Raw genomic sequence first — 26,328 nt, 5'->3', positions numbered from 1 at the left:
TGGGCGGTACAACAGAAGACCACACCAAGGTAAACTGGAACCCATACAAACATAATGCAATCCAAACACCAAACGGATGCAGTACGTACTGACACACAGGAACCAGCACTCCAGCAACAGCTCCCAAACTTGACTTTTGGTTCACCCCTCCGGGAAACCATGCAGCAACCATGGACCTTCCAGAGGACACAGCAGGCAAACAGGGGAACATCTAGCCTCCATGCCGGACATAAAACACCAAACACTGACCAGACATGGAACAACAACCCCAGAACATATACCCACACCAAACATAACAACAGGTAAGGTAGGGAAAATGGAGGAGACATAAGGAAGACATCGTTGTCCCACTAGGTGGCCCTTACATTGGAAGATGGAACATCCAGACAAGGAGCATAACTCCAGCACACACCGAGGCTGGAGTACAACTGACTCCTGACCTTAAGCCACAGGTAAAAGAAGCGCCTAGTGACCACACCCATCAAGGTAGTTAACCCCTCCAGCACTAAACAGGGGAGGAACCAGGAGAAGGGGGAAAAAGGCACATACAAGCTGAAATAAATGCATTGCCCATGGCAACCGGCATGCACGGCAAAGTGTCACGCGCACAACACAGAGGCCGTGACAGATAGGTGGGACCTGCACGTATCAGACATTGGGGGCATAAGCTTGCAATATGCCCCCAATGTATGAGATGGGCCAACCCCTTTAACTGCAGATTCCCTAATTGGCTATGTGGAGATGGGTTTTCTTCCACAGGCTGCTGACCAGTGCCCTGCATGGTCATCATGAGCAGCCCCCGTTAGAGAGAAGGGGAACCTGCTGGTAAAGTATACCGTCGGTTCGGGGGGTATTCTAGATGAGATTAGAGTTGCAGCAGTTCCTTATTCTTTATGCTTTGGAAAGTTGATTAAATCTGTATGATTTTTCATTATAGCTGTTTGTTGGGAAATTGGTAGACAGGTACGGTAACCGCCCCCACAGGGATTGATGATGTAGAGCTATTGCGGAAGTGAAGGATGTATCTACAGACCTGCTCTGCCATTCAGTGACTCTCTGTGGGAGTTCTCACAGTTGTTAGCTAGCTTTCATGGAAAAGGATATAACAAGCTGCCAAGTGGAGTTTTTTTGCATGATGGAAGAGAGTCAGGACTTAAGTGTGTGTGTGTGTGTGTGTATATATATATATATATATTTTTTTTTTTTTAAGTTTGGCAGCGTATTAATTTTTCATTTTTTTTCCTGTAAGACTGACTTATTCCTTATTTTCATATGATTTTATGTTTGAATTCTTTTTTAGTTTTTCTTTATATCCCGATTTACATTCCCATGGAATGCATTAAATTGCTGTAGTATTAAATGCTATTCTTTTTTCCCCCCTCCACAGATCCCACCTTATTGGCGGTTTTGTACATCAGCCTCCAGAAGTGAGGAGTTTTAGTCTTAAGATGCCTAAAGAATATGAGCAGAGGTGAACTGAATGAGGGGTCTCTGACTGACATTGTCCAGGTCCTCCACTTTCAAAGCTCCAGATGGGAACCCAGCTTTCCGTTTCTATGTAAAGAAGCCAACTTTTAACCAAACGATAAGTTTCCTGTGGAAAACAGCAGAAGACACTTTGTGAATTTTAAAATCCTGTTTCTGGTTATCCCAGCTATGGATCAGTCCTTATCGTCCTGACAGGAGCACAACTGAAAATTGGTTATATTGAAAAGGGAATTGGGAGCGTCCCCAGCAGCTGCTCTTCACGGGGCTGTCTGCTCCAGCAGGTGAGTTTTTGGAGGGTTCTCTGACTGGCTATCTACCCCTTTATTTAAATTTCTTATTGTCGTTCTATCTATTAGTTATTTGTGCTTGTGTCACATATGTGAGTAACAATTTTTTTTATTGGTGTATTGTTACTTTTGTGTATATGTGTAAAGAATTATTTCCGTGGGTTAGATTTGTGTTGTGTAGCTGCTCCCTGTTTGTCTGGGAGGCACTTAATTACGCAAATGTGGACGAGGCCTAAATGTCGTGTCAGTGACAAGTCCGTGAAAAAAGGATACGAGTTTCATCCGTGAAAGATCCGTGGTTGGTCAGTGTGTCAGTTTTTTACCATACATTTGTCGATCGTAATTCACTGACGTTGCTCAGCTGAAAATTAATTTCCAGAGTCTCTCCTATGATTTTCACAGACCCGTAGACTTCTATGGGCGTGCTTGGTCCGCATCACGGATCAAAGTAGTGCATGTCTCCTTGATTATTTTTTAAGTGACCCATGGTCAGTTAAAAAAATTACTGAAATGTGAACAGACACATTTAGGTCAATGGATACACGTGCTGTCCGTGGGAAATGCAGACAGCACAGTGAAAAACGGAAACGTGGATGAGGCCTTAGGGTACAGCCACATGTTTCATACATACTTTGGATATTCTGCAATAGTATTAGGCCTTATTCACACGTCTGTATTTTTCTTCAGTGATTGTGAGCCAAAACCAGGTAGGGGTCAAAAATACCGAACAGGAGCAGATCTTTCCCTTATACCTTATGTCTCTGTAGCTCCACTCCTGGCTGTGGCTCACAATCACTGATGGAAATCACTGATCAAACACTGACGTGTGAATGAGGCCTTAAGCTTTGGTACTACAATTTGTACTTTGGGTACAAATACAATTTTATACGCCAAGAAACTGTAAGATCTGATTAGTTTATCAATACCACACATCTCTACATTCAGTGCTGCTTGTGTTAAATATATGAAACTTCAGCAGGGTGCTGGATCTCCTCGAAGACCAGTCCTGTGTGGAGTCTTACTAGAAGTACTCCATGGTATGGAGACTTATTGGCAATACGCTATGGGAAAAGGATATGCAAAGAGGTATCTATCCTCTGCATAAACAGGAATGTACCAGCCAACATTCGCATGTATTTTTTGGAAATTGTGCAGTGCCATACGTCCGGTTGTTCCATCCATACCAATACACCGGCCGGCACCCCCATAGAACTGCCTATTCTTGGCCGCAATTGCGGACAAGAATAGGACATGTTCTATATTTTTCCGGAGCTGCGGACCGGAAGCACTGTGTGCTTTCCACATCCATTCCTGCCTATTGAGAATGAAAGGGTCCGCACCCGTTCTGGATATTGCGGAACGGATGCGGACCCATTCCACGGACGTGTGAATGGAGCCTAAAGCTGCCTTTTTGGGAAAAAAAAGACCTCTCCCTGTGTGACAGAGCTAGTATGCTTTCTGATTTGATGGGGAGGTGGATTGATTGCATGCTCATAAATGTATTTTACCCGTACTCCTGTAGTAATGTCCACTTGATATAAATGTATCCGGCCCAACAGATATCGCTGTTATCTCTTTCCCCAAATACCACAATTAATCCAAAGTTCCTTATTGTAAATAAATTAGCCAACCATTTTTCCCTGTGGAAAATCTGTTTTGATATTCAGTTGAGGCTGGGTTTGTTCCAGCATTGTATCTTTGTAATGTAGGATGCACAAGCGTCTTTGGGATGTACAAGGGAGTGGTTCTTGTCACATGTCCTGCTGATGTAAAGACACATATCATGGAAGAGCAGGTACATGATAAACAGAACGTAGGATTGAAGCATGGGAGACGAGAGAAAACTGCAAATGAGGTAGATTTAAAAAAAAAAACAGGGAGGAATGTGAGCCAGAGTACTCGATAAAAAGTAGTCTATGGCACAATGGAGATGAGGATCAAGTTTTCTCCTCTTTGCTGCAGCCTGTCACCACCTCACCTACTGACCCTCCTCTCCTCCTCCACACTGACTGAGACGATAGACTGAAGGGGGGGGGGGGGGTATCCTGTATGTGTTTAAATCGCTATAACATCTAGAAATACGAGTCAGGTCTTGATTAAAATACCAGGGTTGCCTTAGGCCCCTTTCACACGGGCGAGTTTTCCGCGCGGGTGCAATGCGTGAAGTGAATCCGGACCCATTCATTTCTATGGGGCTGTGCACATGAGCGGTGATTTTCACGCATCACTTGTGCGTTGCGTGAAAATCGCAGCATGCTCTATATTGTGCATTTTTCACGCAACGCAGGCTCCATAGAAGTGAATGGGGCTGCGTGAAAATCGCAAGCAAGTGCGGATGCGGTGCGACTTTCAGGCATGGTTGCTAGGAGACGATCGGGATGGGGACCCGATCATTATTATTTTTCCTTATAACATGGTTATAAGGGAAAATAATAGCATTCTGAATACAGAATGCTTAGTAAAATAGGGATGAAGGGGTTAAAAAATATAAAATAAAAAAATTTACTCGCCTCATTCACTTGTTTGCGCAGCCCAGCTTCACTTCTGTTGTCTTCTTTGCTGTGCAGTAGGAAAAGGACTTGTGGTGACGGATCATGTGATGAGTGCAGTGACGTCACCACAGGTCCTTTTCCTTGAAGAGAAGAGAAGCCGGGTTGCGCGAACAAGTGGATTAAGATGAGTTAAATTTTAAATATATATATATTTTTAACCCCTTCAGCCCTATTTTACTAAGCATTCTGTATCAAGAATGCTATTATTTTCCCTTATAACCATGTTATAAGGGAAAATAATAAAATCTACACAACACCTAACCCGAACTTATGTGAAGTTCGGGTTTGGGTACCAAACATGCCGATTTTTCTCACGCGCGTGCAAAACACATTAAAATGTTTTGCACTCACACGGAAAAATTGCGCATTTTCCCGCAACGCACCCGCATCTTATCCGGCCCAAATCCTTGACGCCCGTGTGAAAGAGGCCTTACTGCCAATGTACATCTAGAGATACAACCTTTAGAAATCGGGTCAGGCTTGGGAGCTTCAGGTATACGCGTGTTATACGTAATATTGTTATAAACCTTAGGTTCTTATCTCTGTTTATACTGCCTGAGATGCAGCCATCAGTAGAGAGGACGTATGAGGTATGTCCTTGTCTAAGTGCTACCCTTTAAGGGCATATAGAATACATTCTTGCCAGGGAAGGGGTTAAAAATGTTATTTTGCTGTCCCAGCTCATTAGATTGTGAGCTTCATTGGGGACAGCAAGAGATGATAATATTCATAAGGCTGTGTGGAATATATCAGCGCTATGAGTATAATAAATAAAACCACTTACTGTATTTTGCTGTCTTGTGGCCATTGTTATATTTGTTTATGGAGTTATCTCTGCTGTAATATCCATATTATTTATCCTGTAACTCCTCCTTCTTTGAGCTCCCAACCTGTGTCATTCAGTCTTTTTCACAGAGCTGGAGAGAGGATTTTCCTTTGATCTCTATCATCATTTCTCAAGTTACATTGAAATAATTACCTAAAGACATATCCATTGCATCTCCCTCACTGAAATTTTACATGCAACTGGTGTCTCTAGGGGAATGATTATAGCGAGTTCACTATCCTCCATTGCTTGTAGAAGAGATTGGCACTCGCACACATCAGAGACTAATTTCGCGTACATCGGTGGCAGAATGCATATCTTTAATCAACCTGCCTATTTTTGGTTCTGTCATTCTTCTTGAAACTCTTCATACTACAGTATATAAAGGGGTATTCTGGTTGTTTGAAGTCATCCTCTATCCACAGAATAGGGTATAACTATTAGATCGGTGGGGGGGTCCTGCCGCTTGGACCCCCACTGATCAGAAGAACAGGGGCCCTGTACTCCCTGCAGCCCCCCCTGAAGTGAATGGAGTGGTGTACATGCGCTCATCCATTCCATCCGTTGTACTCGGCTATCTCCAGAACTCCCATAGAAATGACAAGTTTCTCCATTCATTTGAGGGTGGCTTCACGGGGTGGGGGTGCCTGTGGATAGGGGATGACTTCAAGCACCCGCAATACCCCTTTAAGTAATTGTTTGTTTATACTGAATGTGAAGTACTTGTCTGTAGTGAGATATAATATATGATAAGGTAGATGCCTCCGTTACAAGAAAGGCATCGTTTATGTAGGTTACTTGACAAGAAAGAAAGGAAGCTGTGGTTGAGAAATTATGATCTCGAGGCGTTCATGCTGTAAAAGGTTATTTTTGTCCATTCGGTTGTAACAATGTGCTCCATTTGGAATCTTTAATCATTTTCTATTTTGGTTGTATTGAATAAGCAGCATGTAGCTGCTACATGGGGAGTCAGTCCAGGATTCTGCCGGAGAAAATGAGAGAGCGTATAGGTCACCTTCTTTTACTGTTCGGGAGTTAAGCGAGGTCAAAGTTTCATGAAGTGTTACCATGATGTGTTCTGTGTGTCCATCATTCTTCAGGAAGCTCGTTCTGTCTGATCTGATTTACCCATCTATCTAATCCGCCTAGAATTCATTTAGTCCAACCTCCATATACTGTGCATTCAGTTGCTGAATTCCAGTCTTAAAGGGGTTATCCAATTTCACAAACCGTGAAATGCTAGAGAGGCTCGTCCCTGTCTGCCATTGACTGCTCCCCCCGACACCGGATGTTTTCATCCGTGTACAGGGAGAAGCGGGGTAAGTATATTACCTGTGAGGGGCCTGGCACATGGGGAGGCTGTTTGTGAAATTGGATAATCCCTTTAAGGGTCCACATGTGTGCGGTGTGCAGACATGGGTACTGCGTTCCAGATCTCTAACCACTAAGGTGCTTATAAAGAGAGGATATTTCGTACTGCTCTGTTGCTCTTGTCATTGGAGACTTTCATAGGTAGTACCTTTTTGAAGTAGTTTTCTAAAACTTCAACATTGACGACCTATTCTTAGGTCATCAGTGTCAGTGCACTGAGCGTCCGGCGCCGGGCACCCCCACCAATTTAAACTGTAGCTTGAATGGGGAATTAGCTGCAGTAACCCAGCATGGCCCCTACACAGTGTATGACACTATGTATACGGAGTGCACACGGCTGTGCCCATGTTTTATGGACCACCAGTTTGCAGGAAAAAGAATATTGTGCAGCGTTTTCTCCGATCATGCCCATATCGATGGATCCCTAGATCTTTCCCTGCGTGCCTCATACTGTACACTACGTGAACTGATTGTACGTAGGCTGTTTCTAATGCAGTGTCAAGCTGGCCATACACATTAGATGCATATTGTCCGACCCTCTCATTTTGACAGGACCAGCCAACTATCCAATGTGTATCTGAACCTCTGCCAGCAGGGGAATAAGAATTGGGCTGTTGGATTTCATTTTTGGGAAGGTAAACCAAAACCAGTGACTTTTTTTCCCCTTGCATGCTATTGGTTGAGCCTAGAGGCCATGTTTATGGGGGAGGCAGGGGAGAGCTTATGGCCAAATGCGTTTGGTCGACAGTTACCTTGTGTATGGCCGGCCTGAGCTCACTGGTTGCATATTTGGTGCTTCCTACAAAGGGGTATATGTTCCTCAGCACTGAGCATGATACCCATTCATTCATTGTTCTGCTTCCCTTGTACAATCCCTTTTTTTGGAGGCGTTTCTGGTTTAAACAGTGGATAGAAACATACCAAGCAAGATCTCTCATAAGGGGTTTCTGAAGTTTCGTAATCCAACAAAAGGTTGCATTATTAGTAGCTGTAATGAACAACTCGCTGTATTGACAAAGACATACTGGTCGCTTTGTAGGTCTAGGCAGCAAGGAGTCCTTATTTCTATAGAGTATTGTGCTACAAAGGGAAATGATGCTCTTTGGAATGTGCAGTATACGTTTTTCTTCATATTTCTGAGGGATGAATAAAAAAGCCAAGGACTTGTTACCATCTGCGGAACATCTGAAAAGGTTATTGATGAAGGTCACGTCATTTCCTCTCTTGTCGTTCATTCACATTTGATACATTGTTGCATCATCTGCAGATAAGTACATGTCATTTGTTGTCCCTTCCTCATAAATATTACCTTATCGCTAGCGGAGATGAGGTCCACATTTACATGCAGCAGTCACCTCCACTGTATGGGAACAAGCCTGTCCCCATAGAGCAGGGGTGCACAACCTGCGGCCCGGGGGGCATATGCGGCCCTCGATACCATTCTGTGCGGCCCCCAACCATCTGATAACAGACGTGTGTCCGTGTTTTGTGGCTGCTCACATGGATCTTTCATGTACTCTGCCATTAGATGGGAGGACTAGAAGTGTAACAAGACATTTAGGATATATACTGTATGTTCAATATGCCATAAATATAGTATTTCAGTTGATAATACTCCTTTAAGTTATATTTTCGGCTCTTTGAATCGGTTCAGGCTGACAATGTGGCCCCCTAACCAGAAAAGGTTGTGCACCCCTGCCATAGAGAGTCATTCTTCCTGGGAAGCAGATTGCTGGTTACACAGCCTGATCTTGGATGATTTTCTTTATTTTTTTGATGATGCTTTTACCTGTTCATCGGGTGATCATAGGCCCGTTGCATGTACACTGCTGCTGTCTGTATTTTGAGGTTCCGCTGTTTTCAGGCCATCCATACGGTCATGTGTATGCGGCCTTGAAAGGAGTCACTGTGAACTTCACTTTTAAACCAGGCACGTAACCCAGCTAAATGTAATGATGCCTTTCCATTTCTTCATTCTGGAGAAAATGTGATTATATATATTTTTTTATTATTTTTTTTAAATTAAAATTATCTTTTATTTTTCTTTTAGGAACCATACAATTAATACATAAACCAATATCTGTCACAATGGTATATATAATATAGCAATCATATAACATCATTATATCCCCCCCCCCCCCATTTTTAAATGTTTTTTTTTTTTTTATACTATCCCCTGGATATGCAAATAGGCAGTTAGGTGCACAGAGGGTAGGTGTCGCAGTGGGGAGTTGGGGGAAACCCACCACCGTACAATGTTAGGCCTCATGCACACGACCGTCTTCAAATGCTTTCAGTTCACTTGCAGTGTTACGGATCCGGCGGGCACCTCCGGCAAATGGAGTGCACGACGGATCCGGACAACGCAAGTGTGAAAGAGGCATAAGTTGGGGAACAAAGAAGAGAACATAGGAAGACATCGCTAAAGACCTTGATGTTCCACAAGGAGGCCCTCACGGACAGGTGACAAATCCAGAGAGGAGCAAGGCAGACAAACAACTGACCTCACAACTCCAACATAAGAAGACTTATGAGGCCACACCCAGCTCCACCTTGCACACACCAAAATGGGAAGGAACACCAGACTTAAAGGAGAATTGTCCAAACATGCTAAAACAAACTGGCAACAAGCATGCACGGCACAAGTGTCACGGTCCACTACCACCAGACCATTACACAGCCGCGACAGCGGGCCCAAGCCACTCTCTACATTCTTGCCCCTCCTGCTTTCTCTGCCAGCCCCTTCCTCTTGATTGACGGGACCAGATGAAATGACTATGAACCTGGCCCTGTCAATCAAGAAGGAGCAGGAGAGGTTGGCAGAAAAAGCATTTGGAGCAAGGATGCACACAGTAGCTTGATACCGCCCCCAGTGCACTTAACCACTCATTTGCATATGGATAAAGTAACTGAGCTAGCCCTGCAAGGCATTGTGCCTGGTAACAGACCCCCTTTAAATTAATAAAGAAGCTGCCGTAGGCTATAGACGTGCCATTGTATACTTTGAGCTATGCACATTCCTTTTCTTTAGTTACTGTAGCCTGTCATTTTCCCTGTTGTCTGCTCTCCTGAATCCCTCTCAGATTTAACCTAGTAAGTGGATAATTTGTGTCTAAAATTGCTCCATCAGTGGAATATTACAGTGCTCCTGCTTCAGCTGCCTTCATTTAAATTGGCCTCATCTTGCAGAGTATTTTGCTGCGTGTCATTTTCTACATTCAGTGGAAATGAGAGGATGTAATAATGAATGAGATCAGTCAGGAGCCCTGGATTAGCTCGGAGGTCCTGTCTGTATACTGCAGTGCAGACCTGCACCCAGCTGTCCCCACTTCTGTGCTCTTGTAGCAGCAGTGTCTTTTTATGTGCATTTTTAATGCTGTCGGCCCCCCACACTTTAAATATTTGCTAGCAACATTTCTTTGTGATCCATTGCTTTGCCTTCCTAACAAATAAAGTATTATTGCTCAGCATCAGTTCACGGGCAGCAAACCTCTCGACAGTTTGATCTCAGATTAGTTGAATACATTTTTTTGTTTCATTTTTTTTTTTGCTTGGTGTGTGTATGGAAATTGGAAATAATTTTTGTCTGCTCAAATACACGGTCTGTGTGCTCTCTTAGGGCATTCGGTTATTATAGAGAGGAGGTCTGTGCTTGGGAGTACAACTCTGGCAGACTCAAGCCTTTCTTATATTACATGGACGACCAATAATCTGAATGGCCACCACGTAATAGGACATACATTTTCAATGTGGTTGCCTCTGAGACAATCCCTTTAAAGGGGTTTTCCGAGATGTTCATATTGATAGCCTATTGTCAGGCTTTTTTTTTTTTTTTGTTAGTATACATTAAAAACCTCTTCTTTCTCACCATACATATCCCAGTAAGCTACAGATAGATATTACATGATTGAGTCACATTATTATGACCACTTCCCACTTGGCTTTCTGGGTATATAAGGCTGACTGCACACATGTCCCTCATTGCTGTCATCGTGAATGGACAAATGGCATCAGTGTGAATAAGCAACATGTAAGCTGCGGCGTACCACGTGCCATTGATGAGAGGTGAATGTTTGATATGAAGGTGCGTGAGGTTGGATTGACACGCTACAATGGAGCCGCTCACCACCAACGGATGTCTCAAAAACCGTTTAGAGAACCATATGGGGCTCCAAAGCAGATAGATGGTCCCTGCACCTCTTCTAACGAAGTTGCATCTGCAGAAAAGACTTACCTTTTTCGCAACAGTATAAGAATTGGACCTCCGCTGATTGGCAAAAGGGTTACCTTCTACGATGAGTCACATTTTATGCTTCATCGAGTGGATGGACGTTTTAAGTGTCGGGCGAGAAACCGAGAACAAATACCCTGCAACCGTTACTGGAAGAAAACAAACTGGTGGTGACAGCATTATAGTCTGGGGAATGTTTTCGTGGCATTCTCTGGGCCAACTCATCCATGTAGAAGGCACTGTGGGTATGAATCCATCCTTGCAGATCACTTACTCCCATACATGCTTATTGTCTTCCCTGGGGAATGGGATTTTCCAGCAAGACAATGCGACTAGTCACTTGTCTAAAAAATGTCTGACATTGGAAGAGCATGAACAAGACTTCTAATATAGTACCCTGGCCCCTTAATTTCCCATACTTGAACCCAATTGAGCATCTGTGGGACGACCTTGATCAATGTGTTCACTCTCTTGATCCTCCCCCAGGCTCCCTCCAGCAGCAGCGGGATGCTCTGCAGTCAGCATGGCTCCACATACCTGTGACAACCTACCAGGACCTTACTGAGTCACTCCCAACTAGGGTTGAGCGAACCCGAACTGTAAAAGTTCAGGTTCGTACCAAACTTTACGGTGTTCGGCACCAGAACATTTCAGTAAAAGTTCGGTGTTCGGATAATATTAATATACCATCGGATCGGAGTTTTCTCCAATCCGATGATATATTTTAACTTGAAGCGTCCCTATCACCATGGGAACGCCTCTATGTTAGAATATACCATCGGATTTGAGTTACATCATGAAAACTCAGATCCGACAGTATATTCTAACACAGAGGCATTCCCACAGTGATGGGGACGCTTCAAGTTAGAATATACTGAGAACTGTGGACATAACTGCCCCCTGCTTACATCTCTTACAGGGGGCTGTGATCCGCACAAGTAACCCCTCAGGTGCCGCACCGCTGCCGCTCCACTGCCACCAATGATAGGGGGGGAGGGGGGGTTGTTAACCTGTGGCCACTGCCACCAATGATTTTAATTAGGGGTGGGGGGGGGGGGGGCCGCACTGGACACCAATGATTTTAATGGGGGGGGGGGGGGGGCTGCACTGGCCACCAATGATTTTAATAGGGGGGTGGGGGTGGGCGGCCGCACTGGCCACCAATGATTTTAATACTAGGGACGGAGGGGGGTCTGGCCCCTGCTGCCTGGCAGCACCCGATCCCTTACAGGGGGCTGAGATCCGCACAATTAACCCCTCAGGTGCGGTACCTGAGGGGTTAATTGTGCGGATCACAGCCCCCTGTAAGAGATCGGGTGCTGCCAGGCAGCAGGGGGCAGTTATGTACACAGTTCTTAGTATATTCTAACTTGAAGCGTCCCCATCACCATGGGAACGCCTCTGTGTTAGAATATACTGTCGGATCTGAGTTTTCACGATCGTTTTTTCTGAGTGATCGTGAAAACTCAGATCTGAAAAATATAATACTATTTTCCGTTATAACCATGTTATAACGGAAAATAAAGTGAAGTTCGGGTCTCCATTGACTTCAATGGGGTTCGGATCAAGGTCGGGTCCCGAACGCGAACTTTTTTTTTAAAGTTCGGCCGAACTCCCCGAACATCTAGGTGTTCGCTCAACTCTACTCCCAACCCATCTAGCTGCAGTCCATGCTGCTCACGGCTAGGCCTTTTGCACAGGAATGGTGTGCATCCGTTCCGTGCATTGGGGACCGCAATTTGTGGTCCTCAATGCATGGGCAATGTCAATGCGGCGGCCTGGATGGATCAAGACCCATTCAAGTTGAATGGGTCTGTGATCCGTCCCACCGCCTAAAAATAGAACAAGTTCTATATTTTTTTGCAGTGCGGAGGCACGGACAGAAACACTTCATAATGGTTCCGTGGGGTTCCGATCCATGCTTCCGTTCCGCATGAATGAGTCCGCATCCGTGATGCGGAGTGCACACGGGCCGGTGTATTGTGGATCCGCTGTATGCAGGTCGCAATACGGCCACAGGCACACAACCTTCGCGTGCAAGTAGCCTAACTCTGAATATTAACTGGTGACTTGACTGTATATCTCTGAGATATTGACCATTCATCGGCCGTTGATTCTTGTGGTTCTGTGTGACCAGTAAGACCTGCTACATGTTACTGTGATGTAATGTGGCCAGTGGCAGCTCCTGGAGTCCATAACTTATTCTTCCTATTCTGTCTCAATACTTATTACCTCTGTCACTATAATTGAAGTACTACTGTTAATTGATGGGGATGTTGATCTTCCTTTGCTGTCTAGTGAATTCCTTACGGTATTCTTTAGACATTAGCTTCCAACTGTCCCCAATGGGGCTCACAATCTAAGGTCCCTATCAGTATGTCTTTGGAGCGTGGGAGGAAACCGGAGAACCCGGAGGAAACCCACACAAACACGGGGAGAACATACAATCTCCATGCAGATATTGTCCTTGGTCGGATTCGAACCTAGGACCCCAGCGCTGCAAGGCACCAGTGTGCTGCCTGTATCTGTGCTATGGTCCATTTCTAGTCATAGTAATCTGTGGGAACTTTCCCAGTCATGTTGTCCTACATTTAGTAGGGTTGAACAGGAATAGAAAAGCATGTCTGCTTTCTTCTAGAAACCATTCTGCATCTGTCCACAGGTTGTGTGTGATATTGTACCTAAGCCTCTATGCAGTGATCAGCAACCCCTGGCACTGCAGACTACAACTCCCAGAATGCTCTATGGCAATTAGAAGAACAGCGAGCTTGTTTGCATGGCAGAGCAGATTGATATACGGTATTTGGGAAAAGATTCAGTGAAGCTTGTAATTGATAGATTTGTATCTTAGTTTTTTTGTGACTTCAGCTCTTGTGCTAAGAGCTGTTCTCAAGGCGGTCTTAGGCTAGAAAAAGCAGAGATATAAATGTGTAAATTGCAGGTTTTACTGAATCTTTTCCCACAAAAATATGTATTGATCTGGTCAGCTCCTTCTGCTCTATAACATGGTGTTTGCAGATTGCATTTCATTTTGTGGTGATGGGTGCACTTTAGACGAAATCTGTCAGATTGAACATGGTGTTTGAGCTGTAGGCAGGAGGAGCTGAGCAGATTGATATATCGTTTTATAGGAAAATATTCAGTATAACTTTATCCATTCATATCAGTGTTCAATCTAGACTTTGAAGTCAAGGAGGTGTTCCTATCAGTGATTGACAGCTTTCCCTCTATGACTGTGCATACACAGATGGCTGTCAATCACTGATAGGAACACCTCCTTGACCTCAAAGTCTAGAATGAGCAGAAACTTAACCCGTGGGATACCAGCTCTGTACATGTACAGCGCTGGAAACAGGGTCACAAATCCCAGCTGCGCCCGCCCGATCAGCTGCAGGGGTCCGGCAGTCACTGATACTCGGACCCCTGCTGTATGCGTCGGCATCGGTGAAAACACCAATGCTTGCGCATTAACCCTTGCACTGCTGCGGTCAGCGCTGACCGCGGTATCCTGCCGGTTGTGGGGTGTCCATTGGGTCCCTGCGCTGCTGTGATGGGGACCCAATGGCTTGGATGGCAGCCCGATGCCTTCCTTAGGCTTTGTGGCTGCCATCCGTGTGAGCCTGCGAGATCCAGCCCCGTGGGGAAAAAAAATTAATAGTTTCAAGTAAAACAAAAAGTGCGCCCTTTTCCCAAAATAAAGTAAAAAAATAGTAATATAAAAACGGTGCCAAAACAGCCATTTTCTAGTCACCTTGCCTCACAAAAAGTGGAATGCCAAGTGATCAAAAAGGCAAATTTAGGGTACTTCCCCCACTAGCGTTTTTCTTTTCCGGCATTGAGTTCAGTCACAGGGGCTCAATACCGGAAAAGAACTGATCAGTTTTATCGTAATACATTCTGAATGGAGATCATTCCATTCCGTATGCATCAGTTCAGTCCCTCTTACGTTTTTTTGCCGGAGAAAATACCGCAGTATACTGCAGTTTTCTCTCCGGCCAAAAAACCTGAACACTTGCCGGAATGCCGGTTCTGGCATTAATTTCCATTGAAATGCATTAATGCCGGATCCGGCCTCAAGTGTTCCGGCAAAACAGGTCCGTTCTCTCAGAAAATGGCAACACAAAAACAAGATAAAAATTATAGACATATTGGGTATCGCCGTGTCCGTAACCTGCTCTATGAAAATATCACATTATATGCCCCCTCAGGTGAATGCTGTAAAAAAAAAAAAGATATAAAAACCTATGCCAAAACAGCAATTTTTTTCACCTTGCCTAACCAAAAGTGTAATACCAAGTGATCAAAAATTCTTATGTACCCCAATATTGTACCAATGGAAACATCACCTCATCCCGCAAATAATGAGCCCCCACATAAGACAATCACTTAAAAAATAAAAACCAATGGCGCCCATAAACCAATCCTTTAAAATCTGAGCTGCAAAAGCCATATGGTGCTCCTTCCATTCTGAATCCTGCCATGTGCCCCCACAGCAGTTTACCACCACATATGGGGTGTTGCCGTATTCAGGAGAAAATGGGAAACAAATTATGGGGTGCTTTTTCTCCTGTTACCCCTTGTGAAAATGAAAAATTTGGGGCTAAAGCAACATTTTCTTGGAAGAAATGAAACTTTTCATTTTTACAGCCAAGTGTTTCCAAATCCTGTAAAGCGCGTACGGGGTCGAAGTGCTCAGTACCCCCCTTAATATATTCTTTAAGGGGTGTAGTTTCCAAAATGGGGTCACTTTTTGAGGGTACGTCAGGGTCTCTTTAAATACAAAATGGTGCCTAAAAATTATTCTAGAAATCTCTGTCTCCAAAATCCATATGGCGCTCCTTTCCTTCTGACCACTGCCACATGCCCATAGAGTAGTTTACCGCCACATATGGGGTATTTCTGTAAACTGCAGAATCAGAGTAATATATATTGAGGTTTATTTTGCTGTTAATCAATTTTTTCTTGCAACACAGCAAGGGTTAACATAAAAAAAAATCTACCAAAAAAGTGACATCTTGAAATTTCACCTCCATTTTCCTTTAATTCTTGTGAAACACCTCAAGGGCTAAGAAAGTTTGTAACATCAGTTTTGAATAATTTGAGGGTGTAGTTTGTAAAATGGTGTCATTTATGGGTGGTTTACATTACGTAAGCCCCTTAAAGTCACTTTATAACTGAACTGGTGCTTAAAAAAATGGTTTGGAAAATTTTGAAAAATGGCTACTTTTAACGTCCTAAAAAAATAAAATGACATTTACAAAATTATGCCAACATAAAGCAGACATATGGGGAATGTTGATTGATAACCATTTTATGAGCTATTACTATCTGTCTTGAAAGTGGAGAAATTCAAATTCAGAAAATTGTGATTTTTATTTTATTTTATTTTTTTCCAAAGTTTTGGTAAATTTTGGATTATTTTATAAATTAAAGGTGAAATATATAGACTCAAATTTACCACTGTCATGAAGTACAATGTGTCACAAGAAAACAATCTGAGAGTGGCTTGGATAAAGTAAGGCTACTTTCACACTAGCGTTAATATTTTCCGATAGAGATCCATAATAGGGTCTCAATACCGGAAAAAAACGCTTCCGTTTTGTCCCCATTCATTGTCAATCGGGACAAAACGTAACTGAACAGAACGGAATGCTACAAAATGCATTCCGTTCTCATACCAGAGAGTAAACTGCAGCATGCTGCGGTTTGCTTTCCGTCCTGATACATAATTGAAAAAAGGAAACTAAAACAAGGAATTACCAAATTAAAAACAAAAGAAGGAAGGTATATAGAAGACGATAAAGAACTAGCTGACTGCCTAAATGAATATTTCTGTTCAGTTTTTACAAAGGAAAATGAAGGAGAAGGACCTCAGTTAGGAAAGAAGACTAATGAATCTTTTGATGCATGTGTCTTTACAGAGGAAGAGGTTCTAAGTCAGCTGTCTAAAATTAATACAAATAAGTCACAGGGGCCTGATGGGATACACCCAAAGCTATTAAAAGAGCTCAGTGTTGAACTAGCAAAACCATTAACAGATTTATTTAACCAATCGCTGGCAACAGGAGTCGTCCCAGAAGATTGGAAATTAGCAAATGTTGTGCCCATTCACAAGAAAGGTAGTAGGGAGGAATCGGGCAACTATAGGCCAGTAAGCCTGACATCAATAGTGGGGAAATTAATGGAAACCATACTTAAGGAGAGGATTGTGGAACATCTAAAATCCCATGGATTGAAGGATGAAAAACAGCATGGGTTTACTTCAGGGAGATCATGTCAAACTAATCTTATTGATTTTTTCGATTGGGTGACTAAAATAATAGATGGAGGAGGTGCAGTAGACATCGCTTATCTAGACTTTAGTAAGGCTTTTGATACTGTCCCACATAGAAAGCTTATCAATAAAGTGCAGTCTTTGGGCTTGGACTCCCATATTGTTGAATGGATTAGGCAGTGGCTGAGGGACAGGCAACAGAGGGTTGTAGTCAATGGAGTATATTCAGACCAAGGTCTTGTTACCAGTGGGGTACCTCAGGGATCTGTTCTGGGACCCATATTATTTAATATCTTTATCAGCGAAATTGCAGAAGGCCTCGATGGTAAGGTGTGTCTTTTTGCTGATGACACAAAGATTTGTAACAGGGTTGATGTTCCTGGAGGGATACACCAAATGGAAAAGGACTTAGGAAAACTAGAGGAATGGTCAAAAATATGGCAACTAAAATTTAATGTTGATAAGTGCAAGATAATGCACCTGGGACGTAAAAACCCAAGAGCAGAATATAAAATCAGTGATACAGTGCTAACCTCAGTATCTGAGGAAAGGGATTTAGGGGTCATTATTTCAGAAGACTTAAAGGTAGGCAGACAATGTCATAGAGCAGCAGGAAATGCTAGCAGAATGCTTGGGTGTATAGGGAGAGGCATTACCAGTAGAAAGAGGGAGGTGCTCATGCCGCTCTACAGAGCACTAGTGAGACCTCATTTGGAGTATTGTGCTCAGTACTGGAGACCATATCTCCAGAAGGATATTGATACTTTGGAGAGAGTTCAGAGAAGAGCTACTAAACTGGTACATGGATTGCAGGATAAAACTTACCAGGAAAGATTAAAGGACCTTAACATGTATAGCTTGGAAGAAAGACGAGACAGAGGGGATATGATAGAAACTTTTAAATACATAAAGGGAATCAACAAGGTAAAAGAGGAGAGAATATTTAAAAGAAGAAAAACTGCTACAAGAGGACATAGTTTTAAATTAGAGGGGCAAAGGTTTAAAAGTAATATCAGGAAGTATTACTTTACTGAGAGAGTAGTGGATGCATGGAATAGCCTTCCTGCAGAAGTGGTAGCTGCAAATACAGTGGAGGAGTTTAAGCATGCATGGGATAGGCATAAGGCCATCCTTCATATAAGATAGGGCCAGGGGCTATCCATAGTATTTAGTATATTGGGCAGACTGGATGGGCCAAATGGTTCTTATCTGCCGACACATTCTATGTTTCTATGTTTCTAACTGCAGCATGCTGCGGTTTGCTTTCCGTCCTGGGATGCAGAGCAAGACTGATCCGTCATGACCCACAATGCAAGTCAATGGGGACAGATCAGTTTTCTCTGACGCAATAGAAAGACGGATCTGTCCCCCATTGATAATACAACCAGATCCGTTCATAACGGATGCAGACTGTTGTATTATCAGTAACAAAAGCGTTTTTTTTTGCTGAACCCTGCCGATTCCAGCAAAAACACTAGTATGAAAGTACCCTTGAAGCATTCCAAAGTTATTACCACATAAAGTGACACATGTCAGATTTGCAAATATCGGCCTGAGATTTAAGATGAAAAGTGGCTCAGTACTGAAGGGGTTAAAGGAATGAAATAGACGTTTTACTGAATCTTTTCCCACAAAACAATACATCATTCTGCTTGGCTTCTCCTGCTCTATAACATGCTGTATGTAGTTTCTTGACACCCTGTACCCCCACAGCTGGCGCTGGAATTAGCACTTTTAATGGAACATGAAGCACCGCTCCGTTCAGTGTGCCGTGGCCGTGCTGGGTTACTGCAAGTCAGCTTCCATTGAAGTGAATAGTAGATGAGCTGTAGTAACCTAGCATGACAACTACACTATGAATGGATCTCTGACTCCTGTTCCAGAGGCTGCAGGCAACAGCTGATCGGTGGGGGTTTGGGGTGTTGGCAATCAGATATTAATGACCTATGCTGTGGATAGGTCATCGGAATCAGGAGCCCAGAAAATCCCTCTAAATTTACATTAAAGCAGGTTACGGCAGTACTGCTCCCTGTCTCTTCATTTTTAGTAGCGCTGACTTTAGGCGCTGGAGCTACTGCAGAACAGCTGATCGGCGGATCTGGAATCCCACGTATAAGCATTAGATTATCCACTGATATTTCCTCGTTCACATCTGCTCTGTGTAATTTGGCAGTCTGTTCCAGTGGAGGATCAAACTGCCATAGTTCACTGTACCCGGCATAGCTGGATACCCATCGTTCACCGCATATACGGTATGTCAGCTTTCGGCCTGACAAAAAATGCTGTATGTATAATTTTTTTCGGCTGAAAGATGGCATATATGCCGGATATAGTGACCAGATCAGAGTGCTGGAGTTCTTAATGCAGATGTAAACCCGACCTAAGCAGATTTTGACCTAATTTTGTAGCTTTCTATGTGTGATGTTTCTGTGTGATAATTTGTGTTGCCCATGTGAACAGATTAGCTTCTGCATAAGCTTAAAGCCTACCTGCGTTTTAAAAAAAAGTTTGCATAATGGCTGTACTTCTTTTATACAATCATAACTGTGAAGGAATATTTATGCTTGGGCTTCCCTAAAGTCTCTTTCAGCCATATTATTCCCTGTTTCAGCTGCATAGCTAGATGCATTTCTGTTAGAAGCTGTCACAGTGGGTAGGATACAAGATACAATAAACACACAGAAAACCTCAAAACAAGCGTCTAGGCCAGAAGCTGGGGATAAAAGGTCACCTCCTGACAATTCCCTACCAGCTCTCCCTGGACTTCTGTGCCCACGTTCAGACCCTAAAGGTGGGAATCAACGTGCCCCCGTGCCTAAGGCTGAAGATTCCCTAAAGTCCCTAAGATGGTAGAAAGGGGGAAAGAGGCAGCCTGCTTCCTCAGGTCCTTGAGGAGGCAGGTGTCTCTCTAACATAGTGGCCATGACTCTACAGCTTTTTTTTTCCAGGTGGATGCAGGAATATTTTTTAAATGAAGCAATTTAGATATTTGCTAGTTACACCATTCTCTATTAAATGAAATTGGATGAAAGTACAGTGACTAAAGCGGTAGGTAAAGCCCATGGCTTTCTGTGCAGTGCTTTCCAACCATTCTGGTTTTAGTTTTCTCTGTGAATTGATTCCACGCAGTACTTTAGGACAGATGCCTGTGAGATTCCAGCCCAGCTGGCTCCACATCGTGCGTGTGCACAAAGAATGTACACTAACTGGGATCTGTTATTGCTGGACCAAATCCCATATTTATGGAATTTTTTAAAAATAAATGGCAACTCATTGAAGAGTTTCTAATCTCATTCCAAGGATTTTACTTCCTTGTATGGAATTGGAATATGGTTAGTGAAAGTTATCAGTGCCCAGAGCGTACAACTGGTGGCACTACAAAGAATTTGTGTGCTGCCCACATATAGGTATATTGTTGTTGTTGTGTTTTTATTTATTTCTTTTTTTACTTGTTTTATTGAACAAGTAAAAACCAAACAAACTGACAATAAAGTTAAAGAGGGTAGGCCATGATTGATGTAAAAAATGAAAATCGGACATCATATAGTACATGACAATACAAAACTAGAAGCAGCCCTGTAGCTCACATGGGTTCAGAGATCTCCCCATTCATTGCTCCAGCTGTTCTGCTAGAATGGATTATCTTCAGCCTGGCAGCTCAGGGGCGTGTTCTTTCCGCTGCATCTTTCTCCCTGTAACTGACACAGCTTCTAATAGAACCTATGGCTGGTGGGAGTTGAAGCTTTAAACTGAGCACGTTTGACCAGCTCAGTAAGACGGGCAAAAAAATAAGGAACACAACAAACAGCAGGTGGCACTATACAGGTAAAATTTTTTTTTAATAAGTATTCAGATCCAGGCGCTGGTTTGAAAAAATGTAGAATGTTTCGTGACACGACCCCTTTAAGCGTAGATACGTGATGCGCAGTAGACTTTACAGTGGGAGACCACACTAGATCAGTTAACAAAATCACTATGGTACATAGCTATGCTAAATAATGGAAATAAATGTGGAATGTGTACCATGTGAGGGGAAATAGCCAGAAGACCATCTCGTGATTGCGGTGTTCATCTGGACAGGTAGAGTATTAGATTGAACAGTTCACTATCTACGTAAATGAGGACCTAAGGGCATAATGTGAGCAGAAAGTCTCTTGTATGACGTAAAATACCTTGTACCCCCTTTCTCAATGAACTCTGCAGCAAACATCTGAATACTCGTCAGATTGAGAGCCAATTTTGTATTGTTCGTGTTGGATATAGAAGGGATACAATGGCCTCATTTGCCTGACAATTGACAATCACTTTTCTGAGCCAGACCATCTCCGTTATCACGTCTCTTCCTCCGCTCCTCATGCAAAGTGTATTATTCAGTAAGTGGGGTAAATTGAGGGGGTAGTGTGTCTGTGGACAGGCTCCAATGGTTTTCGCTATTCCTATAGCTGATTTCCATTAACATGATATGTAGGTTACATCCTGGACGAGGAGACAACCATCCTACAGCACCGATCCCCCCGGTATTAGTGTTTGGTAAGTGAATTTGAATAGCGAGTGTATCTGGAAGCATAAGCGATACGGGTTACCTCCCTCCCTGCCCCCTCTCATGCTGTCCTTATAGGATACGAGCGTAATACAGTCTAGTGAATGATAAAGAGTGCATTAACTGGTTAAAAGCTGAAGGCATCTATTGGGGCAGCACCAGGAGATGCACCTATCTGTGCCTGCTGGGAGCGGGCATGGATATGTAAATGATCAGTCCTGGAGCTTCTGCAGTCTGTGTGCGGCACTGACTTTGCTGTCATTTGCATTAACAGACCTAACGCTGCAGTATGTGCGGATTTATTAAGCTCCAGTCTCCTTGATCTCATCGGTTATTCCAGTGGTGTGTGCAGTACTCTCATCTATGCCTTCTCGGAGATGTGTTGCTAATTGCTGTTATTGTTTGGATTGGATGCACTGATGGCGCTGGGACATGTCGGGTTTTATCTCTAACAAGGAACTTCATTAATTCGCCACTGTGTGTATGGGGGGGGGGGGGGGGGGCGGCTGCAGTCTGAATGGTGGCCACAAGAAACTGCACCAGCATAGCTTCATTTTTACACATCTCTGTATAGATCTCAAGGAGCATGGATTCATGGTTAGAAAGATCTGTTCTCTGAGCTAATTTTAGGCCAAAATATGACCGCATATGCCCAGGTCTGAAATCACGGGGTCTTCATCAGTTCTAGTGAACCAAACTAGGATCATCATAGAACCCTACTTTGGTGTAAGTTCGCTTCACCTGGGAAGGATGTTAGGGACGGGCATGAGCTACTTTTAACAGCATTTAGAGGTATGCTTTACAGCAACTACATGGACCATAGGAACCTGTAGTCTGAAGATGACACATTGACTTCTATGGGAGAATCTAGAGAATGCAGGGATGGGGAGTAGATAAGCTGTGATTGTCATCTTTTGTTAACGGTGTGATCCTGTGTAGGGTTGCACCAGGTATTGAAATATCGATACTTAGACATTGGCAGTATTTCGATATGAAGCTGCACTACTGCAGGCTGGGGGGGTGGGGGGTGTCATGGACGAGTATGGTGTGACGTGAGAAGGGATGGTTCCACTTGCTTCTGAGGACTTGTTCTGCTAGCAGCCAGTCAGTAACATATAGGAACATTAGGGTTAAAGTGACTTTCATTATAGTAAGTGACCCCATCCTCACAAAATGGGCAACATAGGGTTAATGTGAGGTGCATGATGAGGTTATTTACTATTAATATGAGGAACATGGAGGTCCAAATTGATAAAACAATGTGCCTCACATTAATAGTGACCATCATGTCCCTCCACGTATTCACCCCATTTTCCTCTTATGTCTATTATGTGTGGAGGTACTTGATGAGGTTTTAGCAATTTGGACTTCCAAGATGTGCCGCACATTAACTCTGTACAATGGTACATTTAGCCAATAGAAGAACGTATGTGTGTGTGTGTATGTATGTATGTATGTATGTATGTATGTGTATATATATATATAATATATATATATTTTAGTGTCTAATATTGTGATACTTTACTTGGTATCTAAGTCAAAGTTCAGATTCTGGTATCGTGAGAACCATAATCCTGTGTTATCTGTATAAAGGTAATCCTGCCTGTGAGTTGACTGCTGAAAGTGATTTCTATAGGACAGGAAGTGTTGGGGTCCATTCACACGTCCGTATGAATGGGTCCGCACCTATTCCGCAGACCCATTCATTTCAGTAGAACCGCAAACGATGCAGACAGCACACCATGTGCTGTCTGCATCCGTAGTTCTGTTTCACGGTCGCATAAAAAAGATAGAACATGTCCTATTCTTGTCTGCAGCTACGGACAATAATGGGCATTTCTATCACAGGACCAGCCATGTGCGGTCCGCAAAATGTGGAACGCACATGGCCAGTGTCAGTGTTTTGCGGATACGCAATTTGAGGACCACAAAACACTTGCGGACGTATAAATGACTCTTAGTCTGTTGTGAACCTTAAAGGGGTATTCCAGCATTTACATATTGATGACCTAGATAGGTTATCAGGTCCAATACCTGGCACCCGCACCGATCAGCTGATTGCAGCAGCACGTGAATGGAAGCTAAGGTCAAGTGCTTTATCATGACCACTACACAGTGGTTGGATGGAGCCTTCTACTTCCAGCTCGGACCACTGTTTACTTTCTGGTGCTGACGGTAGCCACACGTAGCCGATTGGTTGGGTGTCGGACCTCCACCTTTCTGATATTGGCAACCTATCCAGAGGATAGGTCATCAGCATCTAAGAGCTAGAATACACCCATAGTGGCCAAAGTGAAAGATTTCAGGATTTCTGTAAATATACACTGTGGCACGGGAAATTAAAAAAATACATATATTATAAAAATATTCTATTAAAAAATATTTATTACGAGAATGTTTGACAATAGGTCATTTCCTGATGATGATTCAGAGGTTTTATGCTCTCTAGTAAATCACGGTGAACTCCAGAATGCTTGCACTGCTTCTAATTCTAGTGTAATAGCCCCATTCTGTTTGGTCATAAATGAGTAATCTTATAATTAGGTTTTTCTTCTCTGTGGACAAACTTGTTTTGGAATATGTAGGGACGGAAGCAATCCTGCCACCATATCGTCACTTATCAGACATATTATGCCCTGGTAAAGGCCCCTTGCAGACGAGCGTGTCCGGATGCGTTCAGTGAAAACTTTGTGATTTTGCAAAGAAAGCCATTCAGTTTTGTTTGCAATCGTGTTCAGTTTTTATCGCGCGGGTGCAATGCGATTTACTGCGTTTTGCACGTGCGTGATAAAAAAAAACCTGAATGTTTACAAACTACATCTCTTAGCAACCGTCCGTGAAAATCGCATCCGCACTTGCTTGCGGATGCAATGCGATTTTCACGCAGCCCCATTAATTTCTATGGGGCCAGCGTTGCGTGAAAATTGCAGCATATAGAACATGCTGCGATTTTTACGCAGCGCAAAAGTAATACGTGAAAACCACTGCTCATGTACACAGACCAATTTAGATGAATGGGTCCGGATTCCATGCTGGCGCAATGCGTTCGTATCACGCATTGCACCCGCACGGAATTATCGCTTGTCTGCAAGGGGCCTAATAGTTGAAATTCCTTTTTTTTTTTAAGTGCACTTACCAGTATATCCTTTTCAGGATGTAAGGACATGTATGTAGGAGCGTACAGTGTACTATGTGTCCCATAGAAGTCTCATAGCTGCACGTCCAGTATATCACTTGGCACCAGCTGACCCGAGACCTGTTTATGAGTAGTACAAGGTTGTAGACTAGATGCCTATTTGTAGGGTTGTCAGAGTAGTACCAAACCTAAGTGAAAAGATCTTGCATGTGTCTGATAAAATTTTTTTTTTTTTTTTTTTTTTTTGCTTACGTTTTTAGTGAGAAAGTGAGTTTGTAGCAGTTTTCTGTGTTGCCTGTTGATATAATCTACAGGAAATCAAACAAGCGTTTGGGCTGTCGCTGTTGTTTTTGAACGTCCTATTCTTGTGATAACCTCAGCATTGCTCCTCTCCTCCCATTTCCTAAGGTTTCCGGAATACACAGTGATGCCTGTATGTGACGTGCATCCACAAGGAAGTTCACACTCTGTAATTTAGTTCCAATCTCACATCCATTGCATTGTAGCACCTGCTGTACATTTGGAAGTATAAGCAGTTGTGGCCCTTTATATAGAGTAGGTATGGTAATTGTTAGGTCTGTGGAGTACTTTCTTTATCTTACTGTACACATTGGGACTGGTTTACTAATACTTTCACACTTTGCATTGTCTAAGAATATGAATCACAGTCTTAGGCTACTTTCACACTAGCGGTAATATTTTCCGGTATTGAGATCTGTCATAGGGGCTCAATATCGGGGAAAAAAATGCTTCCGTTTTGTCCCCGTTGATTGTCAATGGGGACAAAACGTAACTGAACAGAACGGAGTGCTCCAAAATGCATTCCGTTCTCATACCAGAGAGTAAACTGCAGCATGCTGTGGTTTGCTTTTTGTCCTGGGATGCGGAGCAAGACGGATCCTTCATGACCCACAATGCAAGTCAATGGGTATGGATCAGTTTTCTCTGACACAATAGAAGACGGATCCATCCCCCATTGACTTTCAATGGAGTTCATGATGGATCCATCATGAACATGTTAACGATAATACAACCAGATCCATTCATAACGGATGCAGATGTTTGTATTATCAGTAACGGAAGAGTTTTTGCTGAACCCTGCCGGATCCAGCAAAAACACTAGTGTGAAAGTAGCCTTAAAGGAGTTGTACAGTGCAAAGATACTTATGACCTGTCCTCAGGATAGGAAATCAATATCGGATTGGTGGGAATCTGAGCCCCAGCATCCCTGACTATCTATTTGAAGTAACTTTGCTTGTGCAAGCGTTGCTTCTGCTTCAGCATTACCTGTGCGCCATCTCCTTTGCAGTGGCGGTGCAGTGTAATTACAGCTGCTTGTCCCATTCACTAGAATTTGGAGATTTCTGCTGGAATTCTATCCGTGTGTCAAAAATTCTGTCCGTCTGCCCAAAAAATTTGTGCATGCACCCAAAAAAGTCTTAAGTTTATGCCTCCTATAAGTTTTGGTCCAAAAATGCACCAACTAGGGATGAGCGAATCGACTTGGGATGAAACATCCGAAGTCTATTCGCATAAAACTTTGTTCCAGTACTGTACGGGGCAGTACCACTTGAAACCGAATCAGAGTTCGGGAAACGTTGTTTTATAGTACAAATTTATGAA

The 26,328-nt window shown here is 43.2% G+C and overlaps 1 protein-coding gene across 3 annotated transcripts in view; it reads left to right on the top strand.

Annotated features, from left to right (window-relative positions):
* The window catches only part of FBXW7 (F-box and WD repeat domain containing 7), a 194,262-nt gene that overhangs the window by 5,892 nt on the left and 162,042 nt on the right, over positions 1-26,328 (top strand). For all 3 annotated transcript variants that reach the window (XM_040418545.1, XM_040418544.1, XM_040418543.1), the window contains exon 2: positions 1,388-1,769. The gene's annotated coding sequence lies outside the window, so the exon portion shown is untranslated. The remainder of the gene's footprint in view (positions 1-1,387; positions 1,770-26,328) is intronic.

The sequence above is a fragment of the Bufo bufo genome, chromosome 2, assembly GCF_905171765.1.
Source record: "Bufo bufo chromosome 2, aBufBuf1.1, whole genome shotgun sequence".
In the NCBI taxonomy this organism is placed as follows: Eukaryota; Metazoa; Chordata; class Amphibia; order Anura; family Bufonidae; genus Bufo; species Bufo bufo.
This window is presented reverse-complemented; position numbering and strand designations above follow the sequence as displayed.